Here is an 8,833-nt window from a genome sequence, read left to right on the forward strand (position 1 = left end):
AAACTTCCTTCTGAGGAGTGGCTGGTGGATTTGAACCGCCAGCCTTCTGGTTAACAGTCAAGTGCCTTAGGCACTATGCTACCAGAGCTCCTAGAAGACTACAAACATCTTGAGGACAGACTTCATGTTTATTCATCTTTGTACTTATCATGTCCAGCTCATAGTCACATAAGCACATAAGTGCTTAATAAGTGTTTATTGAGTAAATGCTCACTTTTAAGCCATAAGCCTTCCATTACGCAACAAACTTACACAATTTCCCACTTCTACCAGCAATACATAATTTAAAAAAAAAAATGTTTTTACATGTGATAAACTCCAGAAAATTTGAACCTGACATACTTGCTATTCTTGCTTAATGTTGTGGCTGTATATAGAAATAAAAGTAAAATAACCATACAATTTTTATTCACATGGAGGCCATTTGAGTGTGGCCCATGAGGGCCAGTGATCTTTATGACTTCATGGTGGTGGCAAAAATAGTCTGTGAAGCTACCCATGTGCTGTCTCCAGGCCCAATGACCATCCAAAGCTCCTTAAACATACCCAGCTTATCTACTTCAAGACCTCTGCAACAAGCTTCATTTCATCTGAAATATCCTTATTCTGGATTTTCACAGGAATTAATTCAATCATTAATAATCTCTCTATATTCTGAGACTTACTATCTACATTTTTTTCAATCCAAATATATTTATAACTGTTACCATCAATAATTTGAATTGTATTTTTTCATGAAGGGCTATTCAAAAAAAAAATAATAATAAGCGTCAATGAGAGTGCTAGTGAAAAATATTGAAAGTACCAAGGACTTCTAGAGGAGTAAACAAATCAGTTTATAATAAGTACAATAATAATTCCTCTTAGAAACAAGGTTGGGGAATCTTTAACACACATACTTAGGACTTGTCACCAGGCAAGACCAGTCATTAGAAAATGACATCATGTTTGGTAAAATATAGGGTCATAAAAAATGATAAATCTTCAATAAGATGGATTGGCATGATAGTCACAACAGTGGACTCAAACATAATAAATCATGAAGATGGCCAATGATCAGCCATTTAATTCATTTATACATAAGGTTGCACTGAGTCAGAGATCAGTAATGTATTTTGCTTTATCTTAGGTTCAAATTAACTCTTCAGGGAGGTCTTTTTTATTTCAAAACAAAATAAATTTCATGTTTCTTACTTATTCCTCTACATCATAGATCTCCATTTTGACATAAGTACATCATCAAAATAAAACAATTCTATTTTTTGGTATTTAAAACTGTATAAAGTTGGATAACTTATATCTTTCCCTGTGTCTATGTGTGGGAGGTTTTCTAAAATCAAGTGTTATTGAATAATTATTGTTATAATATGATCAAAACATATAAAAGTGACATTTTTATAAGTCAACAATGTTTGAATAGCTGCAGTTTCATGTAGTTCAATATAATATTTACAAACTAAATTGACTCTTACTCCTCATGTGAGTATAAATTTATATTCTCAACTTTTTTTGAAAAGAGAAATCTTGTTAAAAATCATTTCATGAAGACTTAGTTTTTCTTTTGTTGTTTTTCATGAGAGCTAGTTATTAAGACTTTCTTATGTGATTGCAACACCATTCCATTCACTAACTGCCTTATATTGTGTTTTCTACCAGATCAGGTATTTATTAGTTGTGATTCTATGATAATACAGAATAAACATAATACATTTAATTAGTAAAAGTGAGAGCACAGTTTTCTTCATATACATATTTATAAATGCATACTGTATGATAGATAAATAGATAATTATATAAGAATATCTGGGTGCAAACAAAAGAGTTTTCCTATTTTTTTTTTTTTTACCATAAAAAAAGTTAAGTATAATAATGTAATGTGGAAAGAACTAGAGTTAGAAAACCAAAAGGAAAGAACACGCTTGTGTTCCTCATGCAGGAAGAACTGAAGAAAATGATCAAGCCTCGAGTTGGAATATTGAAGGATTCTAAGGCCAAGATAATAAACAATATAAGGAGCTTCAAAAGAAGATAGACAGAATCCCCAAAGAAAAATAATTCTTTGATATTCAACCATTTCAGAAGGTAGCATATGATCAAGAACCAATGGCACTGAAGGAAAAAGTCTAACCTGCATGAAAGGAATTGGCAAAACACAAGGCTCCAGGAATTGACAGAATGTCAGTTGAGATGATTCAAAAAATGGATACAATACTGCAAGAGCTCATACATCTATGCCAAGAAATTTGGAAGAGAGGCACCTTGCAAACTGAGTAGAAGAGATCCATATTTGTTCCATCCCAAAGAAAGGTGATCCAATAGAATGTGGCAATTTTCTAACGTTATCATCAATGTCACACGCAAGGAAAATTTTGCTGAAGAGAATTCAAAAACAGCTGCAGTAGTATACTGGCAGAGAATTTCCAGAAATTCAAGCCGCATTCAGAAGGGGACATGGAAGAAAGAATATCATCGCTTATGTCAGATGTATCTTGGCTGAGAAATATTTTTACCTGTGTTTTATTGGCTGTATGAAGGCTTTTGACCATGTAATCATACAAATCATGGATAACATGACAAATAACAGGAATTCCAGACCACTCAGTTGTGCTCATCAGGAACCTGTACATAGACCAAGAGGCAGTCATTCAAACATTCAAAAAGAACTGCATACTTTCAATTAATAATAATAATAAGTTGTGTATTTGGGTTTACACTTTCATCATTTTTATTCAATGTGTATATTGAACAAATAATATGGGAAGCTGTACTATAGGAGGAACAGGGCATCAGGAGTGGAGGAAAAGTCATTAGCAACATGCAATATACAAATGAAACAACATTGTTGAAAGTGAAGAACACATAGTACTTACTGATGAAGTCCAAGACCACAGACTTCAGTATGGAGTATGCTTCAAGATAAAGAAAATAAAAATCTTCACAACTTTGTCAGCAAGCAACATCATAATAAACAGAGAAATATTGAAGTTGTTAATGATTTCATTTACTTGGATCTGTAATCAATGCCCATGGAAACAACAGTCAAGAAATAAAATTATATATTTCATTGGGCAAATCTGCTGCAAAAGAATTTTTAAAGTGTTAAAGAGCAAAGATATTACCTTGATGACACCCTAGGTGCACCTGACCCAAGCTATGGTATTTTCAATTGCCTCATATACATGTAGTATTTCATTTTTCACACACACACAGAGAGAGAGAGAGAGAGAGAGCACATAAAAATTGATATCCTAGATATTAGTGGGCCAAAATGGACTGGTTTTGGCCATTTTGAGTCAGTCAACCATATGATATACTATGTGCAGGGAATGATGGCTTGGTAGTTGGTACATAAGTTTGAATAACAGTAGTATTAGCTAGTCTTCCTTGTAGATGTGTGGATATTATCATTATTATTGATAGCATTATACTTCAGAGCAGAAAGTGACTATGGGACAGACCATAAATATTGCTCATAAGCAAGTTCAAGTTGAGGCTGATGACCAAACAAGTTCAAAAGAGCCAAAATATGACCTTGATTACATCACACTTGAATTTAGAAAGGATCTGAAGAATAGATTTGATGCACCGAACACTAATGCATGAATACCAGATGAATTGTGGGATGACATCAAGAATATCTTCTATGAAGAAAGCAAAAGGTCATTAAAAAGATAGGAAAGGAGGTAACAACCAAGATGGATGTCAGAAGAGACTCTGAAACCTGCTTTTGAATGGAGAGTAGCTAAAGCAAATGGAGGAAATGACAAGAAAAAATTTGAACAGAAGATTTCAAGGAGCAGCTTGAGAAGATAAAGTCAATTATTATAATGAAAAGTGCAAAGATCTGGAGTTAGAAAAACAATAGGTAAGAATGCAATCAGCATTTCTCAAGCTGAAATAACTGAAGAAAAAAAAAATCAAGACTCGAGTTGCAATATAGAAAAATTCTATGGACAAAATACTGAATGATGCAGGAAGCATCAAAAGACTATGGGAGGAATACAGAGTCACTGTACAAAAAAGAATTGATTGATGTTCATCTATTTCAAGAGGTGGCATAAGATCAAGAACCAATGCTACTGAAGGAAGAAGTAGAAGCTGCAATGAAGGAATGGGTGAAAATCAAAGCTCCAGGAATTGATGGAATTTCCATTGAGATGTTTCAACAAAAGGATGCTGTGCTGGAGTCATTTATTCATTTGTGCCAAGAAATTAGGAAGACAGACACCTGGCCAAGTGATTTAAAGAGATCCATGTTTGTGCCCATTCAAAAGTAAGGTGATCCTACAGAATGTGGAAATTATTGAGCAATATCATTAATATTGCTTGCAAATAAAATTTTACTGAAGCTTATTCAAAAACTGTTGCAGCAGTGTGTTGCCCTGGATCTTCCAGAAATGCCACCTGGGTTCAGAAAAGGATGTGAAACAAGGAATATCATTGCTGATGTCAGAGGGATCTTGGCTGAAAGCAATGAATACCATAAAAAGGTTTACTTCTGTTTTATTGACTAAGCAAAAGCATTAGACTGTGTGGATCATAAAAGCTTGTGGATAACTTTGAGGACTTCCAGTAAGGAAGGAGGAATAGGCAGACAAATGATACAGACCCTCTTCAACAAAGAAAAGAAAAACCAATGGATAGGGATACAGAAGATAATCCTGGAGCCCTGAGCTTTGAAAGGAATTATACAGAAATGGATTAGGCATCAACTAGTGGAAAAACTTGAATGAAAACAGTGAGTACAGAGATGGTTGGAGCTGTGGACTGTCAGCTACTCTGACGAGACCAACAGTCTGAATTTCCAAGTAGTGTTGGGAGCTGAGAATTGACCTAAAGATCAGCCCTAGTCACCAAGGGCTGCAGGGACTATTGCCCTGGTGGCCTATGAAAAGGAAAGGAAACAGCAAAGAGGGAGACCACCTGAGCTGTTCACTTTCCACTGTCTGAAGGGCACAGCAATTTTGATGATTTAGATGTGGCAGCCATTTTGAATATTTAAAGTCACCGAGGGTAAAGCCATTTTGAATGTTTACAAGTGACAACCATTTTGGATTTTAAAGTGATAGCATTCTCATTTGGATACCAGGGATCTAAGAATAGGCTCTGTTGCCAAGGTCGGCAGGGCCATACAAGTGGTTGACAACAGGAAAGGAGACAGGTGGTGAGTGTATAAGTGCTGCTCACTAGGAAATAGAGGAGCACAGTACCATGTTTGTGTAGATAACATACAAACCAAAGAAAACAAAAATCGTGGGCAAGTCACCCCAACATACAAACACCAATTAAATATAAACACAAAAATGTCACAATACCTCAGAGACAAAAGAGCATCACAGTCCACACAAAGAAGCAAGATAAAGCAGGAGAAACAAGGGACCCAGATACAGACCCAAAACACATCCCTGAGGGAGACGCAGCATTGGAACTCCCTGAAAAGGAATTAAAAAAAAAATGTATTTAGGTATCTTCAACGAATTGAAAGGCAGATCAAGGAAAACACAAAGAAAACACTAGAACAATTTCAAAACACAATACAAGAACAAATAGACAAAATAAATCATAAATTAGAAATGATACAAAATCTACACACAGAAATCAGAAGATTAACACTAAATTTTCTGAAATAAGACATTGAATGGACAAAGGAGCAGAATTGAATCAATGGGAGACAGAATTAGGGAGATTGAAGATAAATACCTGAAAACTTCTTTGGAAAGAGATAAATCAGAAAAAGATGAAAACAAAATGAAGAAAGCCTAAGGTTCATGTGGGATACCATCAAAAGGAATAACCTATGTGTAATTGGAATTTCAGAACAGAAAGACACAAATAAAACCACAGAGAAAATTGTCGAAGATTTATTGGAAGAAAATTTTCCTGATATGATGAAAGATGAGAATATATCCATTCAGGATGTACAACAAACCCCAAAAAGGATAGACCCCAAAAGAAAATCACCCAGACATATCATCATCAAACTTCCCAAAACCAAAAACAAAGAAAGAATCATGAGAGCATAATGGGAAAAATGAAAAGTTACATACAGGTGGCAACCAATAAAACTAAGCTCAGATTTCTTGACAGAAACCATGCAGGCAAGAAGACAATGGGATGGCATATATAAAACACTGAAAGAGAAAAATCTCCAACCAAGAATTATGTACCTGGCAAAACTGTCCCTCACATATGATGGTGAAATTAGGACATTTCCAGATAAGCAGAAATTAAGGGAATTTTTTAAAACCAGACCAACCTTAGAAGAGAAGCTAAAGGGAGTCCTTTGGACAGAGAAGCAACAAAGCAAACAACATCTGACCATTAATGCACATGATAATACAACCAGAAACCAACCCAGGCATAGACGTATCCAAAGTAAATAAGCCTACAAGATTGTAAACAGGGAACCAGAGACATCAATTGACAAATGAGGACAACTACAAACCAAACTGAGGGAATAAACTGTGTCATTACAGAACTTCTTGATGGCAGAGAAGTGAAGACAACTATAAGATAGAATGGATTGTGCTAAACTTGGGGAGAAAATTGCAAATCACATGGTAACCTCAAAGAAAAATGGTAAATCTTCACATCAAAACACAGGACCAGCATAAATATTCAGCAAATACTAAAATACTAAAACAATAGCAATGAGGGAAGTGATAATATGATTCATAAACAAAATGAGCTCAGCATAGAAAATTATATGGAACAAAGAAATCAACACTACAAAAAAGCACATAACAAAAATGACAGCAACAAATTCATATTTGCCGATAATTACATATCTGGCAAGGGACTTATCTCTAAGATTTACAGCGGAAGAGTGGATGACCAAACTATGGTACGTACACATAAAGGAATGCTATGCAGCACTAAAAAATAATGTAGAGTCTGCAAAACATCACATAATATGGATGAACTTGGAGGACATTATGCTGAATGAAATAAGTCAATTAGAGAAGGAAAAATATAGTATTAGTTCATTGTTGTGGAGGGTCAAGGAAAGGTTTATATATGGAGGGAAACTTTCTTTGTTTGTTGCTGGGGGTGAGAAGGGAGAGGAGGGAACACTGCAAAAAAAAAAAAAAAAAAAAACTTATGGATAACTTTGAGAAGAATGGGAATTCCTGAACATTTAATTGTGCTCATGAGGAACCTGTACCTAAAGTTCCATTCAAATGGAACTAGGGTATACTGCATGGTTTAAAATCAGGAAGGGTGTGTGTTAGAGTTGTATCCTTTCACCATACTTATTCAATATGTATGCTCAGCAAATAATCCAATAAACTGGACTATATGAAGAGGATATCAGGATTGGCAGAAGACTCATTAACAACCTGCAATATGCAGACAAAACAACCTTGCTTGCTGAAAATGGAGATGATCTGGAGCACTTAATGATGAAGATTAAAGACTGGTGTCTGCAGTATGGATTACACCTCAACATAAAGAAAACAAAAATTCTTACAACTGGACCAATAAGCAGCATCATGATAAATGGGGAAAAGTTTGAAGTTGTCAGTGATTTCATATTCACCCACCATCAACACCAATAGAAGCAGCAGTGAAGAAATCAGAGGACATATTTCACTGGGCAAATCTCCTACAAAGGAGCCCTTTAATGTCCTAAACAGCAAAGATGTTTCCTTGAAGACTAAGGTGCACCTAACACAAGCCATGATATTTTCAACAGCTTCATATGCATGTGAACACTGGAAAATGAATAAGGAAGACTGAGGAAGAGTTGATACTTTTGATTTGTGATATTGGTGAAGAATACAAAAGGCACCATGGACAGCCAGAAGAACTAACAAATCTGTCCTGGAAGAAGTACAGCCTGAGTGTTCCTGGGAAGCAAGAATGGTGAGACTTTGTTCATGATGTCAGAAGGGACCATTCCCTGGAGAAAGATATCATCCTTGATAAAGTGGAGGGTCATCAAAAAAGGGGAAGGCCTTTGAGGAGATTGATTGATGCAGTGGCTGCAATGATGGGCTCAGATCTAGCAAGGATTGTCAGGCTGACACAGGACAGGACAGTGTTTCATTCTGTTGTACAAGGGGCCACTATGAGTTGGTGCTGACTTGACAGCACCTAACAACAACAACATACACATGTGAAAGCTAGAAAATGATTAAGAAAGAATGAAGCCAAATTGATACTTTGGAATTGTTCTGTGGGCAGAGAATACTGAATATACCATGGACTATGAGAAGAACAAAGAAATTTGTCTTGGCTGAAGTACACCCAGAATGTTCCTTAGAAGTGAGGATGATATGATTTTATATCTTTTACTTTGGTCACGTCATCAGAGGGGCCCAGTCCCTGGTGAAGGAATCATACTTGGTAAAGTAGAGGGTCAGTGAAATGGAGGAAGACCCTTAATGAAATGAATTGACACAGTGGCTACAACAGTGGCCTCAAGTGTAGCAACAATTTTGGGGATGGCACAGTACGCAGAAGTTTGTCATTTTGTTGTACATGAGGTCACTACGAGTCCTAACTGTGTCAGACCGCAGCTCCGTAGGTCTCCTTTTTTTTTGGTATTTTCACGCAAATTCTAACACCTAACAATAGTAACAAAAATGTAAAAAGAAAAAGAAGCTATTCCTTTCAAGCATGTAGTCTAATCCTCAACAAATTATGTATAAGTTACAGCTCATACTTGGGCTCAAAATATGCCACTCTAGTCTCGCTGCAATTTCCCCTTTTCAGATTGCACATGGAACATTCTGAATTATAATTCCTCTCTTAAGTATTAATATCTTAATGTATCTGAATGAAGTATTTTTGCATATGTAATATCCCATGACATCATTACAACCATTCC

Source organism: Orycteropus afer, unplaced genomic scaffold (genome assembly GCF_000298275.1).
Source record: "Orycteropus afer afer isolate SDZICR_OR568_19922 unplaced genomic scaffold, OryAfe1.0 scaffold00333, whole genome shotgun sequence".
NCBI lineage: Eukaryota > Metazoa > Chordata > Mammalia > Tubulidentata > Orycteropodidae > Orycteropus > Orycteropus afer.